Here is a 19,369-nt window from a genome sequence, read left to right on the forward strand (position 1 = left end):
TTTTTGTTTCCCCACTTGAGATGCTTGCTGCGGCTAGGGCCGGGCGATATATTTTCAAATCAGCTTGAAGTCTAGATAGTGAGACTGGTTTCATAATTTCTGACCTGGCAATATATTGCGAATCATGATGTGTGTGTGTGTACTATGCAAAAAACACCATGTGGGGGGAAACTGTGAAGCCAGCCAATGCTTCTTTAGATTCCTGCAGCCCCTGTGGACTCTGCCGGTTCAGCTTTCCCCTGCCCTCCTGCAGGGGGCAGCCGAAATCACAATGCGGGGGAAACCGTGAAGCCAGCCAATGCCTCTACATAGCTCCATCTTATTTCAGACATCGTGATATATTGGTGTATTGCAATGTTTAGCTAGTGATATATCACCGTGTTGAAAGCCAGCTATCGCCCAGCCCTAGTTCTGGCCTCAGAGGGCAAGAGTTGTCCACCCAGCTGGAGCAAGGAAAGAATGCATACTGGCACACATTCTGTCAGGCTCTCATGCCAGTCCCGCTTGTCATTGGACCTCCAGGAGAAGCAGTTTCTGGATATCGTACCCCAGGATGGTGATGACTCCACTGAGCGGCCAAGGAGATCTGGCTTTTGGTGGACCACCTCTTCAAGAATGCCTGCCACCAGGTGAGCTGAGGGGGACGGTACCATTGAAAGGATGGGTGTGGGCTGGAATCCAGTACCAGTTTTGGGGTGTGCAGGTTCCAAACGTCCCAATTGATTTATATCTTAGCTACCGACTCGCTCTTACGAGCTCCTGCTGTGAGTATAGTGGCACCTTGGTGGAGCGCAGCGGGTGGGACATCCAGCATACGGTCTTCCTTAGAGCGGCTCAGAAGAACCCAAGTGTTCCCAACCATTGTCTGTCTATCCCTAGCAAAGCGGCTCTCTGAGACTCGCCACTAGAAGACGTGGGGAATGATTTCACTCTCCCATTGCCCCAAATCAGGAGAAGGGTAGTAGGAATGCTACTGTGGAAAGCAGGCGGGATACAATTCTCAGCCCTTGTGCCAGCTCTCTTGGTGAGGGGCTTCTCTCCATTGTGGCATTCCTCGACCTCACATTATGCACCCCAGGGCTGGATTGTTCTTCATGCTATCCAGGATGTACCTCATCCCTTCCGAACGCATGGGTGATACTCTGCTTCAGGAGGACCTCTTCCAGACCCCGGGGACGCAGGACAAGCTGCAGGAGAGAATTGAGTGCCTGGACACCAGCATTCCTGAGACGATCCGTATCCTCTTGGGGGGCATTGTTGGGGAGCAGGGCTGCTTGGTGGTTTTCTTTCGCTCTTGGCTGGAGTGGACCTCACTTTTATATGCCTGTTGTCTTAGGTTCCTAGGCCAGCCCATCCTTAAGGCTCTGGGACACAGCACAATGAAATGCCCACAGTCAAGTCCAGTCATGCATCCAAACAGCTCCACAGCTTTAACTCCCATTTGAAAACTGTTGGAAATTCAAGCCCTTCTCATGATAAGCTGGCAGCAGTCCAGGCACCCGGCTTGATTCCCTGTTGACCTCCCTGGCTGCATTCCCCAGCAGACGCAGGCAAGGTCTCGATCGGCGATTCTTCTCAAACGTGAGAAGAACACATCCCTCTTTCCTGCCTCCCCCAGGCAGGGGAAAGAGATAGACAGAAACGTATTTACATGCTTTTATTTCTGTCTTTGCAGCGTTACAAAAAACAGGACTGCTCTCTTCAAACTCCAGCAGTGTTGTGACTAAAACTTCCTGTACATCCTGTACAGCTCATATTACACTGTGAGGTAATTCCGGTGCTGCGCACTGTGAAATGACTGCCCCTCTGTAACAAAAACATCAGCCTGGCTAGATAGAGCAGAGGTGGGGAATCTTGACAGGCCCACAGGCCCCACATCTAGCATCATACGTGGTGTCAGGTGTGGAGACATGGCTGCAAAGGAGCTTCAAGGGTGCGTTCAATTGTTCTTTGGCAAGCAGGGTTTGTTGACCGCACTTTTGGAGTTGACCACTAGTATTTGTTGTTTGGATTGAAACCATGCCTGCAGAAGGACATTTCCTCGGCAGACCAGCTTTGCAGGCAGCTTCGTCAAGAGGGGAGGTGTGGGATAATTACAGTGGGGTGGCTCAGTTGGTAGAGCGTGACACTCTTAATCTCAGGGCTGTGGGTTCAAGGTCCACCTTGCGCCAAAAGGGGAAACTTGCAAGGTGGGCCCAGATGTATAAGGACCAAGCTTCTTGCTTTGGACCAGCCTGGGAAGGAGGCAGGCTGCAGGTAACAGGACAGAACACTTCCCTTGCCAGGCTGTCAATAGCTGGCAGTGACCACTCGGTGGCCGAAGCTCTGCTCATCTTCCTGGAGGCAGTGCCAGAACCAGTCCTTTGCTATGAACTGTATCAGCGCTGCCTTGAGTGCTCACATGACAGCCACCTCTGTCGCCAGGTCGGCCCCAGAGCCCCATCTCTTCCTGGCTGGTCTGTGGTGTGTACAGAAGCATAGAATCAGAAGGGATTTCCAAAATCATCTAGTCCAAATGTTGCCGCAAGTAACAGGAAATCCACTAAAACATCCCTGAAAGCCAGTAAACCGGCACACTGGCAGGAGGGCTAGTCTGGTCTGGGAAGCCTTGTTAACTGCAGAGGTTGCTGATGTCTCCTTTGATAACCATCCCTCTCGGTTGTGGAGGGGGGTGGGGTGCGCACATGTTGCCTTTTTGCTTTCTGACCAGGACTTGTAACAATAGCCCACCTGTTTCAGTGAACCTCGAAGCGGCCATATACTGGGCCATCTAGCTCAGTATTGTCGAAATTGACAAGCAGTGGCTCTCCAGGATTTCAGACAAGGGATGTTCCCTACCCTCCTGGGAGATGCTGGGGGTGGAGCCTGAGACTTTCTGCATGAAAAGCAGGTGGTTTACTGCAGAGCTATGGCCCTTCCCCCAAGATATCTCAGTTGGTAGAGCATAAGACTCTTCATCTCAGTGTCCTGAGTTCGAGCCCCACCTTAGGCATTGCAGGGGGTTCGATTAGTTAACCCTCGTGGTCCCTTCCGACTCTACAGTTGTATTATTCCCCAAAGTTCCCAGCAGAGTTCTAGTCCGGTTACCATTTTAAACATTCTTTTTTTTATGCCAGGTCTAAACCTGCAAACATAACAAGCACACCGTGCTAGTGATCCATGCCCCTCCTCTAGCAAAGCTCTGCACTGAAACTCCAAACCGCCCCTCCCTGTCTTGCAGGTGATCTGCCAGATCCGCACCAGAACGTGTTCCGCTTCCTGGTGGCTTTCCTGCGGGAGCTGCTGAAATACTCTGAGAGCAACAGAGCAATCTTTTGAGAAGATTGATTTTTAGAAAACTGTTAAAATGAAATACAATGAAATTCAACCAGGGGGATTTGAGGAAGTCACTTAACAATGTTATCAAGATTGGTTAAATTGCAATTAGGATGTATGTTTGTTTGTTTGTCTTTAAAAAAATTGGAAAATTTTTGGAAGAGGCGGCTTCAGGGAAAACAGATATTGTAACTGACTCTGGAAATGGCCAAGCTTAAATTACTGAGCTGGAATGTTAATGGTTTGAACTCTGGAGCCAGACTATATCGGATTGAACATGTAATAGCAAAACAGAAATTGGATATCATCTGTCTCCAAGAGACACATATTGCAAAAAAGCATAAAAGGGTCTTAATTAACAAAAAATTAGGTATGGACTTCATCTCATCAGATAAAACAAAAAAGAGAGGAGTTGTTTTTTATATTAATCCTGCACTTGAACCCAAATTGATTCAGAAGGACGAAAAAGGCAGAATTTTAATAATACAAATTAAAATCCAGGGAGAGAAAGTGGTATTGGTTGGTATTTACGCCCCTAATGATAAAAAAGTAACTTTTTTCAGGAAACTAGAAACAGAACTACTTGAATTTGCAGATCAAAAGATTTTTTTAATGGGAGACTTAAATGGAGTTCCAACTTTAGACAAAGACAGATCAGCCAGGAAAAAAGAGACCAAAGAAGGTAAACTGCCAAAAACTTTTTTTGACATGACTCAAAATCTAAAGCTGATAGATATCTGGCGAGTGAGACACGTGTTTGATAGAGAGTATACTTTTTACAGCCATGTACATGACAGCAGTTCGAGAATTGACTCTATATGGATCTCCAAAGAATTAGAAACAAGAGTCAAAATAATTGAAATCAATCCCAAAACCTTTTCAGACCATAATTCCCTGACTATGGAATTACAAAAAGAAAGTCAAATCTCTTTTAGATGGAGATTAAATGATGAGTTATTAGATGATCACAAATTTGTTGAAAAAGCAAAAAAGACCTTGATGGATTATTTTGAAATAAATAGTCAAGGGCTAACAAAGTTACAGACGGTCTGGGATGCAAGCAAGGCTGTAATGAGAGGACTCTTTATACAACAAAATTCATTTAAAAGGAAATTGAGAGAGAAAAAGAAAAAAGAAATATTAGAGGAAATTATGAAAAAGGAGAAACAGCTGCCAAACAAAGCAACCAAAGAGGCAGTAAAACAGGCAATCAAAACATTACAAACCCAGTACTCAATGATTATAAACGAGGAAATCAGCTGGGAAATAAAAAGAGTAAAACAAAAATATTTTGAGCATGCAAATAAACCGGGGAAGTTGTTAGCCTGGCAGTTGAATAAAACTGAACAAAGGAACTCCATAAATAAAATTAACATAAATGGCAGAATCACAGACAAGCTGAAGGAAATACAAGAAGGGTTTGTTAAATATTTTTCTGAGTTGTACAGACAAGGGAAAGAAAAAACATTTAAGATAGAAGAGTACATCAGAAATAGCAATATGCCATATTTAAAAGAAGAACAAAGGAACATCCTTAACTCCCAGATAACAATGCAAGAAATACTTGACGCAATAAAAAGCTCTAAAAATGGCAAGTCTCCAGGTCCGGATGGTTTTACGGCAAAATATTATAAGATATTAAATGAACAATTAGTGAACCCATTGAAAGATGTCATGAATGAAATACTGAACACAGGCGAAATCCCAGAAACATGGAAACAGGCCTATATAACAGTAATTCCAAAACAAGACGCAGATTTGCTGCAAATTAAAAACTATAGGCCTATTTCCTTGTTAAATAATGATTACAAATTGTTTGCAAATATCCTAGCTAACAGATTAAAAAAAAAATTAAAGGAATATATACATCAAGATCAAGTCGGGTTCCTACCAAGAAGACAAATGAAGGAGAATATAAGGAATATTTTGAATATAATAGAATATTTGGAGGCTAAAAATGAAAAGAAAGTGGCAATGATGTTTATAGACGCTGCAAAAGCCTCCGATAATGTTTCTTGGAAGTTCATGATAAAGCTGTTAGAACAAATTAGAAGTGGTCCCAAGTTTTTAAAAGCAATAGCAGCAATCTATTCAGAACAAAAAGCCAAACTAATTATAAATCAGGTGATAACGGATGACTGTAAGATCCAAAAAGGAACAAGACAAGGATGCCCATTATCACCATTATTGTTTATTCTGGTCTTGGAAGTACTTGCCAAAAACATAAGAGCAAATAAGGAGTTTACAGGTGTAAAAGCTGGGGAAAGTGAATTCAAGTTAAAAGCGTATGCAGATGACCTAGTGATAAGAGTGGAAGAACCTAAAACTTCACTCCCTAAAGTAACAGAAAAAACTCAAAATTTTGGGGAAGTGGCAGGATTTAAGCTAAATAGGAATAAAACTAAATTATTAGTTAAAAACATGAAGGAAGAAGAAAGAACCGAATTAGAACAAAATATTGAGATTGAAGTCCATAAAAAGGTTAACTATTTAGGGATTTGGTTAACATCAAGAAATATAAACCTATTTAAAAATAACTATGAAAAAATTTGGCTTGAGGTAAAAAGAAATTTAGAAATATGGAGCAGAATGAATCTCTCAATGTTAGGAAAAATATCAGCGACTAAGATTTTATCAAGAATGTATAACTTGCTGTTGAAATGGAACACTCAGGATGAAACGGTGAAATCTGCTATGATTTAATGGGCACAAGATGTTGGACATAACATTATGTTGGCTGACTGGGAACAGTTATGGACCACAGGTATGAAATTTACAGCATGTAATGCCTTAAGAGAGAATATTATGAAAATGATATACAGGTGGTACATGACACCAGTCAAGCTTGCAAAAATATATCATTTGCCTGATAATAAATGCTGGAAATGTAAAGAAACTGAAGGTACATTCTTTCACCTTTGGTGGACATGCCCAAGGATCAAGGCTTTCTGGGAAATTATCTATAATGAAATGAAAAAGGTATTTAAATATACCTTCCTGAAGAAACCAGAGGCCTTCCTCCTGGGCATTGTCGGCCAATTGGTGCCAAAGAAGGACAGAACTTTCTTTATGTACGCTACAACAGCAGCAAGAATACTTATTGCAAAGTATTGGAAGGCACAAGATCTACCCACTTTGGAAGAATGGCAGATGAAGGTGATGGACTATATGGGACTGGCAGAAATGACTGGCAGAAATGACTGGCAGAATCCGAGACCAGGGAGAAGAGTCAGTGGAAGAAGATTGGATGAAATTTAAAGTCTATCTACAGAAATATTGTAAAATTAATGAATGTTAGAAGGATGCTGGAATGAAGTTATGTGGTTTTAGCAGTAATGTTACAAAGGGGTATGTAAAAATGGATTGTTAACAGGTGAGAATGTAAAGCTACAATATATTAAGATGAATTATTAAGATAAAAGCAAAAACGGAAAGGTTTTGCTGAAATAACCAATTGAACTAGAATACAAAAAAGGGAGGTGTGAGGAGGTCAGGGAAACAAGTAAATGAAAGATAAGATATGGAAAGATTGATTTGTTTTTAACTGCTTTTATTTTTCTGTACTTTGTATTTTTTGTTTTCTTTTTTTCTTTTTTTCTTTTTGTAACTTTTTTGAAACTTCAATAAATATTATTATTTTTTAAAATATATATATCAGCGATTAAAATGAATGTGTTGGCAAAAATGCTATTTCTTTTTCAATCAATACCAGTCATCCTGAAAGAAGAATGCTTGAAAAAATGGCAGAAAGAGATTTTAAGATTTATCGGGGGGGGGGGGGCAAAAGGCCAAGGATAAAACATAAAATACTTACAGATGTGAAAGATAGAGGCGGGTTTGCCCTCCCAGACCTTAAATTGTATTACGTATCTGCTTGTTTGGTATGGATCAGGGACTGGATGAGATTGGACAAGCAAGAGGCACTAGAACTAGAAGGTCATGACAACAGATTTGGTTGGCATGCATATTTATGGTATGGGAAAGGGAAGATTCATAGAAGCTTTTACAACCATATAATCAGGAAATCATTAATGAGAGTATGGGAGAGATATAAAGACTTATTGGAACAAAAGACTCCGTGGTGGCTTTCACCACATGAAGCATTACTGCTCAAACCACTTGGAAAGAAAGGAAAATGGCTCACATATGCTGATTTATTAAAGGAACATGATGGAAAATGGAAATTATGAGATTATGATGAGATCAAAGACCACTTTCAGAGTTGGTTGCATTATCGACAACTACATGAAACATAAAGAAGACTGTAAGAAAGTGTCAGGGAACTGCCATCGGAGCCAAGAGTGGAGGTGAGGCTCCCTAGCGATGCAGGAGAAGGGCCCAGCCGGGACAGAGGGAACACTTCCTCGGAGGAAGGAGATCAGCGTGACACCAGGAAGAATAGAGAGCCGGAAGGGACGTCGGAGAGATGGCTCCAAGACTCTTCCACAGAGACCAGCGGGGAGAGCCCAGGACCTCCGCTGGCCACACCCACTCTGCGCAGAAAACTTCCACGCAGGGAAGCTAGGCGACGACTTGGTGTCAAAGAGCTTTTGTGTTGGAAGAAGTTCAGGAAACGCCCACTGACGGATTCTGCCAGTGACTGACACAGCCACGGAGAAAGTGCTGTTCAGCCAGGGAAAAGTTTAGCCAGGGAACGTTGCCAAAAGCAGCGGCCACTTACGCACAAGCAACCCCAATTCCCTTTACAGAAAGGATTTAGTTATACTAGATCTAGGTTTCAAACGGAAGTGATTGAAGGGAAAGTGAAACTACTGAAGGCCGCATATAGCATACTATTAGAATGGGAGACGAAAGATGAAGAGGTAAAATCAGTTATGATTAAATGGGCACAAGATGTAGGTCACAACATCATGATGGAGGATTGGGTTAAATTATGGAAAACTGACTTAAAATTTACAGACTGTTCCCTATTGAAGGAGAATTACATGAAGATGATGTACAGATGGTACACAACACCAGTCAGTGCAGTTAGGGAAAATGTACAAAACTAGTTCAAACATATGTTGGAAGTGTAAGGAAAAGGAGGGAACATTTCATCATATGTGGTGGGATTGTAAGGTAATTAAAAAAAATTGGGAAATGATATACAATGAACTGAAGAAAATGTTCCATCTAACATTTGTTAAAAAACCCGAGGCATTTTTGTTGGGGATCGTAGGGAAAGACCTGCCAAAAAAGTTGAAAAACATCTTCATGCATGCGACAACGGCCGCGAGAGTTCTGATAGCACAAGGATGGAAGACTGAAGAAACCCCAACTAAAGAATTATGGCAAGAAAAATTGATGGATTATGCAGAACTGGCGAAATTGACTCATAAGCTACGGGACAAGGATAACTGTGACTTTAAGGATGAATGGGAACCTTTCACAAAGTATTTGAAGACGCAACAAAGCGAACTGGATTCCTTGGCAGGTTTTGAATAAACATCCACATTGTTATGTACTGAGTGAATAGGATCCAAACTGCAACAGTCTGATTGGTCCTAGAACAATAGGATCCAAAAGGCAGCAGTCTGATTGGTCCTAGAACAATAGGATTCAGAATGCAGCAGTCTGATTGGTCCTAGAACAATGCAGCAATATGATTGGTTGGCAGGAACCACCCAATCATGCTCCAGATAGAAGTGAATCCACAACCTGATTGGCTTACAGTAGAATTCCAGAATTAGCCAATCATGTGCAGCCCATTGTGTAAATAATGTATATAAAGCAGATACTTTGAGGGGACTTTCATTCATTCCTCCTCACCACTATGAGCTGAATAAAGAGCATGAAATCACTTTGCGACTCTGAGTATATTTCACTGGCGACGAAGGTGGGATCCCACTGAGCTGACTGCCACACACAGCACCGCAGCACCGCCACCTGCCGCACCGCTGCCTCGCACCGTGTATCCAGGCTTCAGCTCCCGGACCCAAGGAACTCAGAATGGCAACCGACAGCAGCTTCTCGCCGTTCAACCCAGCATCTGGAGACTGGGAAGCATACGCCTCCCGTTTCACCTTCCTCCTAGAAGCCAAAGGGATCACCGATGAAGAAGACGCCAAGAAGAGGGCAATATTCTTCAGCGTCTGCGGAGAGGAGACGTTTGAAATCGCCCGGGCTCTCCTTGCACCTGAAGACGTCGCTACTGTTCCATACAAAACAATAATGGAACAGCTGAAGGGGCACTTTTCGCCACAGCCCTCAGTGGTGGCTCGTCGAAATGCCTTCTACGCAAAGCGGCAAGCCCCTGGGGAAACCATAACTGGGTTTGTGACCTCTCTCCGCCAAGCTGCCCGGTTCTGCAACTTCTCAGAGCTGGAGAACATGCTTCGTGACCGCCTCGTCGGTGGCCTGAAGGATGAGAAGCTGCAACGACGCCTCTACGCTAAGAAGGACCTAACGTTCCAGGTCGCTCTGGAGGAGGCCCTGGCAACGGAAGCTGCCGAGAGGTCGACGCAAGAGGCACGGCCGAGCCAGCCGTCCCAACCGAGGGTCCACCACGAAGACCTCACCAACGACTCAGGATCCGACAGGGAGGAGGTGCACCGAGTACAGCAGCGCACTCAAGCAGCCCACATACCACAGCTGCCTCGACGAGAAGGAGGGAACTGCGCAAGCTGTGGAGAAAGTCACGAGAGGAGGACCTGCCGTTTCCCCAACGCAGAGTGCAGGCAGTGCAGAAAATTGGGACACATCGCCCAGGTGTGTCGGGCTCGGCCCACCCGACACCAGGCATCAGATGACCAACCCAAGAGCCCCAGGTCCCGGGGCCCAACGCACCAAGGCAACTCAACGGAGCTCACGGACCTCCAGGTATACCAGTTGCCCCACCCCAACGTAGAGAAAATTTATGTAGAGGTACGGATAGAGGGGGCCCCATGCCGCATGGAGCTTGACACGGGTTCAACTCTATCCATAATCTCGGCAAGGACCTTAAGGAAACTGTGCCCTACTGGGGGTCCCAAACTCAGGCCGGCCCCATTCACCCTCCGGGACTTCCAGAAACGTAAGGTCCCCACAATGGGGGTGGGGACCTTCAGGGTGCAATACAGAGGGCGGACGCGGCAACTGGACTTGCTTGTGGTCAAGGGCCCCTACATTAGCTTACTGGGATTGGCATGGTTTGGACCACTGGGGCTAGCCATCACCGGGGTGAACCACATGAGCTTACAAGTGGACGTGGACGCCATATGCAAGGAATTTCCGGGGGTTTTCGATGGGAAGTTGGGACAGTATAGGGGGCCCCCCATTGCTCTACAGCTTGACCCTGCAGTACGACCGGTCAGGCTCAAGGCCCGCCGGGTCCCGTTCGCCCTGAAACCCCGTATAGATGAGGAATTGGACCGACTCGTGGAGCAAGGAGTGCTGGAGCCGGTGCCTAATGCCCCCTGGGAAACCCCAATCGTCACACCCGTCAAGCCTAATGGTTCGGTCCGCATCTGCGCAGATTACAAATGTACCATAAACAAGGCCCTCACGGCCCATGCATACCCAGTGCCAGTGGTCAGCCATGTCCTTGCCACCCTGGCTGGGTCGAAAATTTTTGGCAAGCTGGACTTGGCCCAAGCATATCAACAGCTGCCAGTAGATGAGGCTACAGCAGAGGCACAGACGATTGTGACGCACAGAGGAGCGTTCAGGGTAAAGCGGCTGCAATTCGGGGTCAGCGTGGCACCAGGCATATTCCAGAATCTAATGGACTCTCTCCTTAAAGGGATTCCTGGTGTCACCCCCTTCTTCGATGATGTGTTGATTGCTGGGCCCACACCCGAGGAGTTTGAGGACCGCCTCCGCACCGTTCTGCACCGTTTCCAGACGGCGGGTCTCAAGGTGAAGCGGGAAAAATGTCTACTAGGAGTGCCTCAGGTGGACTTTCTGGGATTTATGGTGGATGCAGAAGGGGTCCACCCAACTGGGGACAAGGTACGGGCCATTTGTGATGCCCCAGCACCCAAGAACAAGACTGAACTTCAGGCCTTCTTGGGACTATTGAACTTTTACCATTCCTTCCTTCCCCACAAGGCGGCGGTAGTGGAGCCCCTACACAGACTCCTGGACAAGCGGGCTCCTTGGGTGTGGGGCCAGCGCCAGGAGGCCGCATTCCAGGCAGTCAAGGACTTGCTTGTCTCAAACTCGGTCTTGGCACACTTCGACGAGAGGCTGCCAGTTGTGCTAGCATGCGACGCCTCACCCTATGGCATTGGCGCTGTCCTGGGACACCAACTCCCGGATGGAAGAGAGGTACCGGTGGCATACTTTTCCCAGACACTCAACGAAACCGAGCGGAACTACTCGCAAATCGACAAGGAGGGTCTGGCAATCGTGAAGGGAGTAAAAAAATTCCATGATTTCTTGTACGGGCGGCCCTTCACTGTGGTGACTGACCACAAGCCGTTGCTGGGCTTGTTTGCCCCCGAAAAGCAGACCCCCCAAGTGCTGTCTCCTCGCGTCCTCAGGTGGTCAATTTTCCTTGCCAGCTACCAGTATGCACTGATTCACCGCCCTGGGAAGGCGATGGGCCATGCGGACGCCCTCAGCAGGCTACCACTACCGGAAACAGGCCCCGACCCAGCACCTGCACAAGAGGTTATGAGCCTGGAGCTGCTTCCCGACCGCCCCATTCAGGCACAAGAAGTTGCACACCATTCCAAGAAAGATAGGGTCATCTCCCGGGTCCTGGACTGGGTGTGGAGGGGATGGCCCAGCAGCAGCCCCGGGCCAGAATTCGCCGGCTACACAACCCGCAAACATGAACTGTCAGCCCACAAGGGGTGCCTGTTATGGGGAAGCAGGGTCGTTGTTCCCCAGCCCCTCCGCAAAAGGGTCCTCACAGCCCTACACGAGACACACCCAGGGGTAGTAAGAATGAAAGCCCTTGCCAGGAGTTATGTGTGGTGGCCGGGGATCGACGGAGAGATAGAGGCCTGGGTCAAACACTGCCAGGCCTGCCAAGAATCCCGCCCAGATCCCCCAAGGGCCCCAGTCCAGTCCTGGGAGTCCGCCCGAGCACCATGGTCACGCCTGCATATGGACTTCGCTGGCCCCTTTCAGGGGAAAACATTCTTCATAGTGGTGGACTCCTACACCAAATGGCTGGAAGTCGCACTGGTACCGTCCACTTCTACGTCCGCAGCCATCCGGGTACTACGCAGGCTGTTTGCAACCCACGGGCTCCCTGACACTCTCGTCTCAGACAACGGGACTGCATTTACGTCAGGAGAATTCCAAACCTTCACAGCGCAGAACGCCATCCGCCACATCCGTTCGGCGCCATTCCACCCAGCCACCAATGGCCAAGCAGAACGCATGGTGCGGACCACCAAGGACACCCTTCGCCGCATGACGCAAGGGGATTGGGAGTACCGCCTTGCCACATTCCTTCTAGCACAGCACAGCACCCCCAGCTCAACGACTGGCCGGAGCCCCGCTGAACTACTAATGGGTCGGCGCCTTGCAATCAGATTGGACCGCCTTCACCCCGATAGAGCTCAGGATGAGGGAGGGGTGGGGGAAGGCAGGAACCCCCGGACCTTCGAGGCCCAGGACCCAGTGTACGCAAAGAACTTTGGGGCAGGCCCTGCATGGGTACCCGCCACAGTCACCAGGGTCACTGGCCCCGTGTCGTATGAGGTGCTAACAGATGGGGGGCAATGCTGGCGCCGCCACTGTGACCAGATACGGCGACGATTCCCGGGAGAAAACCAGGAGTAGGAGGACAGGTCAAGGGAGTCCCAAGGGAACAGTGGGGCAGTCAGGCCCATAGAGCAGCAGGGGCAAGCAGGAGAGGCAGAATCAGTAAATACAGAGAGGACCCGTGAGGCCGAAGGGACACCAGAACCAGAACTACGACTGAGCGAGCAGGTTGCACCAGACCAAACAGCCCCATCACAGCCAGCATCCTTGGAACACGAGCCAGAACCTGAACCCCGGACCAGGGAACACCCCAGGCCGCAACGCACACGTAGGCCGCCGGCGTACCTTCAGGACTATGAATGCGACCTCCCGAGGAGGACTGGAACTTAGAGGGGAGGGGTGTTATGTACTGAGTGAATAGGATCCAAACTGCAACAGTCTGATTGGTCCTAGAACAATAGGATCCAAAAGGCAGCAGTCTGATTGGTCCTAGAACAATAGGATTCAGAATGCAGCAGTCTGATTGGTCCTAGAACAATGCAGCAATATGATTGGTTGGCAGGAACCACCCAATCATGCTCCAGATAGAAGTGAATCCACAACCTGATTGGCTTACAGTAGAATTCCAGAATTAGCCAATCATGTGCAGCCCATTGTGTAAATAATGTATATAAAGCAGATACTTTGAGGGGACTTTCATTCATTCCTCCTCACCACTATGAGCTGAATAAAGAGCATGAAATCACTTTGCGACTCTGAGTATATTTCACACATTTTTTTTTTTTACTGATAACAATTAGCTAAACAGTTGGAGGATCTATACAACTCTGTAACATGCAGAAAATAGCATTATTGGAGAAACCAAAGACTGGAACTGAGGGAAGTCGGGGGGTGGGGGGTGGGTTTTGTGGGGGGAGGGGGGAGGAAAAATGGGGAGGGAATAAGGATATGTTTTTGGAAAATATGCTTTGTTATAACTTTGAATAAAAAAATTTAAAAACAAAATTTGGAAAATTAATTTAAAAGACTGAAAAGAAAAACACCATAAATTATCCAGAATCCCAAGCAGCGACACTGTGAAACTTTCATAGGAATAAAAGGTAGGAGGAAAGGAGGCACAATGTCAAGCAGGCAGCAGAATAAACCCGAGCACTGTGGGTCTAAAACCGGCCCCTGAATCTCTTGCTCCCCACTCTGCCCTTCTAACAAGAACATTTTTTTGCTTGCTGGATGGCTGTGTGCAATGAGAGCTCAGTCACTGAGGAAGGGTGCTGGCCCAGTGGGAGAAGTATGTGCTTGGCATGCAGGCGATCCAAAAATCCATTCAAGAGCAAAATTCCAGTTCTCGTGTTTTCTGTTGAAATGGCTAATTTAAAGGGGAATAGCATGGTGCCTTCCACAGAGTCAGACCAAGGAGAAATTCTGTAAGCAAAGGTAGCAGGCTTTGAAAAGCTTATGCAGATACACAAGGACACATTGCTAAAAGAAACAAAGGGATTTGGAGGGACCATGAGTGAACAGGTAGTACCAGAATGTACAGAATTGTACCTAGAAAAGGGTTACAACTGGACTACCTTTTTGTAAACAAAAACAACAACAACCCCCAAAATAAAACTCGGAAGCAGCAGGACTCCTTAGCAACTCTTCAAAAAACAAAACACAAAACTGCATATCCCTACCTAGTCACCAAATGTGAGGGGAAACGTAAACTAGCGTCTTACACTGCTTTAAATGATAGCCAGATTCTGCCATTTTTTACCACACCAGAAGTAAAAGCACGGGGCATTAATAAGTTTTTGAAAAATCCTGCACTTCATTTGTAGGCAAGGGGAAGCTTTCTGAAATGTACAAAATCTTACTAAGACACACAATCTGTTGAAATGACCAGGCAGCGGACGAGATTCGGGGACAGTGGTGTGCCGCCTGGGGAAATGTTCCTTTCCATTCACCTTAAGCAAAGATGTGGTGACCTTGTGCATCCATAAATAACTTTCAGAAATGTATTTCATTACTTCCCAAAGCTTCTCACTGGGCTACCAAATGGCATTTCTTTCTATTTTGGATGAAACTGGGGAAGCCGCTTTAGAAGAAGGGGTTGCTGACTTTCACTGGCCTGGAAAACACCTGATGCCAATATGATGGCATAGCGGTGTCCGCAAATTGTGGGTGGTGAATTGCTTGGGTGGCCTCTCTTGAGAAACGTTGCCAGAAAATGTATGAACCTGTTTGTGATAAAAAGTGATTCGTAAAGCTGCAAACAGCAGGTGTCCCAAGGTTAGGGAGAAAACATGGCAACGAAAGAGGGGGGAGATTAGTTCAGGGTCAAGCTGGATGGGTTGTCAAGGAAACAGTGTCCTGCCCATCTTTGTGACATCTCGTGCTGCTTGTAGAAAAGACAGAGGCTACACATCCCTGTCGTGGGATAGTTGGGAGGAGTTGGCTGAGACAGAATTGGGACGGAGAAGCAAGCAAGCGAGCGAGGGACCAACAGGGGAGATAGGTGTAGACTTTGCTTTGCTTTCACTTTATCATTTCATTTTCCTCTGTATATTTTGTGCACCTATTTTCCTGTATACTTTAGACAGAGAGGAGTAGCAATAGGGTTGGAGGCAAGGTTCAGAGTTAGTGTTGTGTGAGCATTTTAAAGCAGTTGAGTTTAAACAGGAGGGGATTTCAGCTGAAGAGATGGCCAGCATCGTGAATCTGTAAGTAGGATGTCTTCTGCTTCTTTCTTTTAATCTTCTGGGGCGAGGGCTTGGGGTCCCCCACACGGCCAGCATCCCCATGGAATTTAACCCCTTCCTGAACAGCTTAACTTCTCTTCCCACCCGCCTTCCCATTCTCCCTCCAATCTCATTGCAGCTCAGCTGGTTAGAGGGAGCTGCAGATAGCACCAAGGTTGCAGGCCCGATTCCCAGAAGGTACAGCTGCAGATTCCTGCATTGCAGGGGGTTGGACTAGACCTTCCATGATCATTATTTGGGGATGCTTTTTATTACATTCGTAGCCCACTTTTCATCCAAGCAGTTCAAGGCGGCATTGATGGCTTGCCTTTCCCCCTGTTTCTCCCCTCACAACAAACCTGTTAGGCAGGCTAGGATGAGAGTGACTGGACCCAACATCAAACAGTGCACTTCATGACTGAGTGGGGATTTGCGCTCGGATCTCCCAGGTCCTCCTAGTCCAGAATTCTAGCCACTATACACCCCCCTCTCTCTACCCCTTCTCCGTTTCTCAACTCTTCAGCCATCAACTGCAACAGACAGGGGTTCTGTCAGTCTTCCTGTCAGTCTCTCTGACTCTAAGAGAGTTTTCATTGCATTCTTTGGCTCATCTATGCCTTGATGCTTTGACGACCTTCCTAGCAGCCCCCTTCGCTCTCCAGGCAGGGCTGCTGTCCTAAAAGCATTGTGCTGAGGGCTCTTTTAAATGCTGGAAATGCTTCCCTTATCTTTCCTTTGCTGGGGATGGGGGTGGGGGGAGTGTTGGAATCCCCCCCCCCCAATACATGAGATGCACCACTGTGTTCCTGTGGAGAGCCGTTTGGGGTCTGTGGGTGCATAAAAAAACAAAAAGAGCCCTATTGCGTGGCGAGTTCCTGCCCCCCCCCAAGGGGAAATAAAGACACACGACACAATTATTTCAGGTTAATGGGCTAAATATGGCCACAACTTTATTGGTTACAGGTGATGAGTGGCATTGGCTTAGGCATTGGTCCTAACCGACTATCCGGCTTCAGCCCGTCCGCTTGAGGTCCGGGAAGGGTTAACCACCAGTAGGGGGAGTCCTGCTGATGCACGTCAACTCGCACCCCCCTCCCCGGGGTCACCACTCAGGGGCGTGCCTTAGGCCCTCACCTCCATAGGCTTCGGACAGGGCCACGCCCCCGGAATCCTTTATCGGACTACCCTTCAATATGCGGGGCAGGTGATGGCGCTTCCTCCCCTCTTCCATCTACAGAACAATACCAATACCAATGCCTAACCGCCAATACCCAGAAAGTTGTGACGATTTGCTACGAGGTAGGCGGCGATAAATAGGGCTGGTCACGCCCCCTGAGCCAGCCGATTGGCTGTCCAGGGGCTGACGCGGCCGGGGATTCCCTCAGTCGCCCGCAACTCCACCTCCTTTGTAGGCGGAAGTGGCTTTGCTGGATCAGAGGAAAAGCCCATCTAGTCCAAACTCACAAGCAGTAGCCCACTCCTGCTGCTTCTCCTCTAGCTGTTGGCTTCAGAGGTAGAGTGCCTCTGTTCCTGGAAGCTCTATATTGCTATGCTGAGTAATAGTAAGAGATGCTGTTGTTCTCCTCCAACAATTCGTGTAATCTGCTTCCCAGCCCTGCAGGCTACTTGTCCTTGTAGCATCGGCTGCCTGCAAATTTCAGCAACGGAGTAAACATGATGTGAAGAAGTTCCCACCAACATACTCAAATTAGTTGATTCAAAGCTCTCCCTCCATCTGCTTTCTCTCCAAGACCACGATCATCTCTGATAACTCCTTCCTGCTCCTTTCCTTGTTTTTTTTAAAAAATAAATAAATAAACAAATGCTTGAAGATTTCTTAGTTTACAAAAAAACGTGCCTTGTCTCTTTTGTCAAGTTGTGTTTTCTACAGATCAGTTTCATTTGTTGTGAGACATTAGTGTTGCATGCAGTGTTGGGTTAGGAAGAACAGAGGGGGAAAGAGGGGGAGGGTGGGGCCGGGTGGCAATGCTTCTCTTCTACTTAGTTTACAGGGGAAACTCGGAAAATTAGAATATCGTGGAAAGATTCATTTATTTCAGTAATTCAACCTAAAAGGTGAAACTAATATATGAGATAGACTCATGACATGCAAAGCGAGATATGTCAAGCCTTTATTTGTTGTGATTGTGATATTATGGCGTACAGCTGATGAAAACCCCAAATTAACAATCTCAGAAAATTAGAATATGAAATGAAATCAGCAAAACAAGGATTGCAAACAGAGCAATATTTGACCTCTGAGAAGTAGACGTTTCACCTTTTAAGTTGAATTACTGAAATAAATGAACTTTTCCACGATATTCTAATTTCCCGAGTTTCCCCTGTATGTGTGGGGTTTTGTGTCAGCATCACTTGTGTGGGTTCACTTACTATTCCCTTGTTGCATTTCCTTGGTGGTGAGAGAGGTTGGGGGTGACCTAGGGTGTGGTTGGTGGTCTTTGGTTGGCTGCAGGGAGATTTGTTTTTGTGTGTGAATGGGCACCTAGGGTACAAATAACCAGAAACCTCATCAAACTATACCTCCACAACTACAACCCCTCGTGGCGACAAATCAACAAATACCCGAGGAGATGCAACAACACCAAATGCTCCTTTCCTTGTTGATACGATGTCCCGCAGCCAAAGGAGTGTGTGAAATGATATGGGTCTGCCTGCAACTGTTAGGCCACCCGTATTTGTGTTATGGCTATGCTGCAAAGACTCCCTGCCTTCTCTTACACACACACACACACCATTTTGGTTGTAGGCTTCTGTCTCAGGTTTTGAAATGTGTTGGGGAGGGGGCTTTACTGGGTTGTTTTTCACCTTTATTATGCATTTTGTGTTTCTATATTGCGATTTTTATGTTGGAACCAGTGCTTTTTTCTATTAAAAAAATGTTTGGGGTACTCTCATTTTGACTCAAGAAAATCACCATTTTATAGTTCAAATCGGGGAAATAAATGCAGTACAGTAAATGGACAAAAGTGCAAAGATTCACAAAATGTTTCGGGGTGTGCGTACCCCTGCATCCCCCCAGAAAAAAGCACTGGTTGTAACTGAGTCCTGTGGGTATAGGGCGGTATAACAACAACAACAACAACAACAACAAGGTCTGCCCCTCTCCTTCTCTGCTAGGTTCAGGCTGTTACCGGAAAATCCGAGGGCTCTCTTGGACAAATGAAGACACCGACCAGAGCAATTCAGAGCAAAACAGCAGCCAGTAGGCTCGGTCTTTATTCAAGAAAAGACTGTCGCGACAGGACTCCCACCGCCCACGAGGTGAAGCAAGATGGAAGCCCCGAACAAAGGGAGACCCTAACTTTTATTAGTTGCTAATCCCCTATGCTACACCCCTAGAATTACATCACATTTACATCATGATTACATTAATATTAGGAGGAGTCGAGGAGGGGCTACACAGGTAATCTGAGTGACCTGACACCTGGTTGGAGCCTCCTCTCCCCTCCCCATATGAGTTATTTACAAGAACAAAAGAGAAGGGCGAAGTTTCCTGCCCCCTGAGGGGAATCCGGTCAGAGTCCTTTTGTGCGAGTCCGCATGGAATACACTAAAGGGTGCAGTTTATTGTGTCCTTGATAGCCTTCTGTCTGAGCCCATCATGATGGCTATCAAGGTAGTCACGTCCGCTGAGAAGGGCCGCTGACTACGTGACCGCTCGGTCAAGGGAT

At 46.8% G+C, this 19,369-nt stretch overlaps 2 long non-coding RNA genes across 2 annotated transcripts in view; one reads left to right on the forward strand and one right to left on the reverse strand.

Moving 5' to 3' along the window:
* The window catches only part of LOC309361330, a 1,008,653-nt gene that overhangs the window by 20,013 nt on the left and 969,271 nt on the right, over window positions 1-19,369 (reverse strand). The gene's annotated exons all lie outside the window — the stretch shown is intronic.
* Window positions 487-2,590, forward strand: LOC309361332. Its single transcript, XR_014164429.1, has 3 exons — window positions 487-629; window positions 1,152-1,236; window positions 2,297-2,590. It is a non-coding gene; the product is annotated as an uncharacterized lncRNA (long non-coding RNA).

The sequence above is a fragment of the Podarcis melisellensis genome (genome assembly GCF_964234715.1).
Source record: "Podarcis melisellensis genome assembly, chromosome: W".
NCBI lineage: Eukaryota > Metazoa > Chordata > Lepidosauria > Squamata > Lacertidae > Podarcis > Podarcis melisellensis.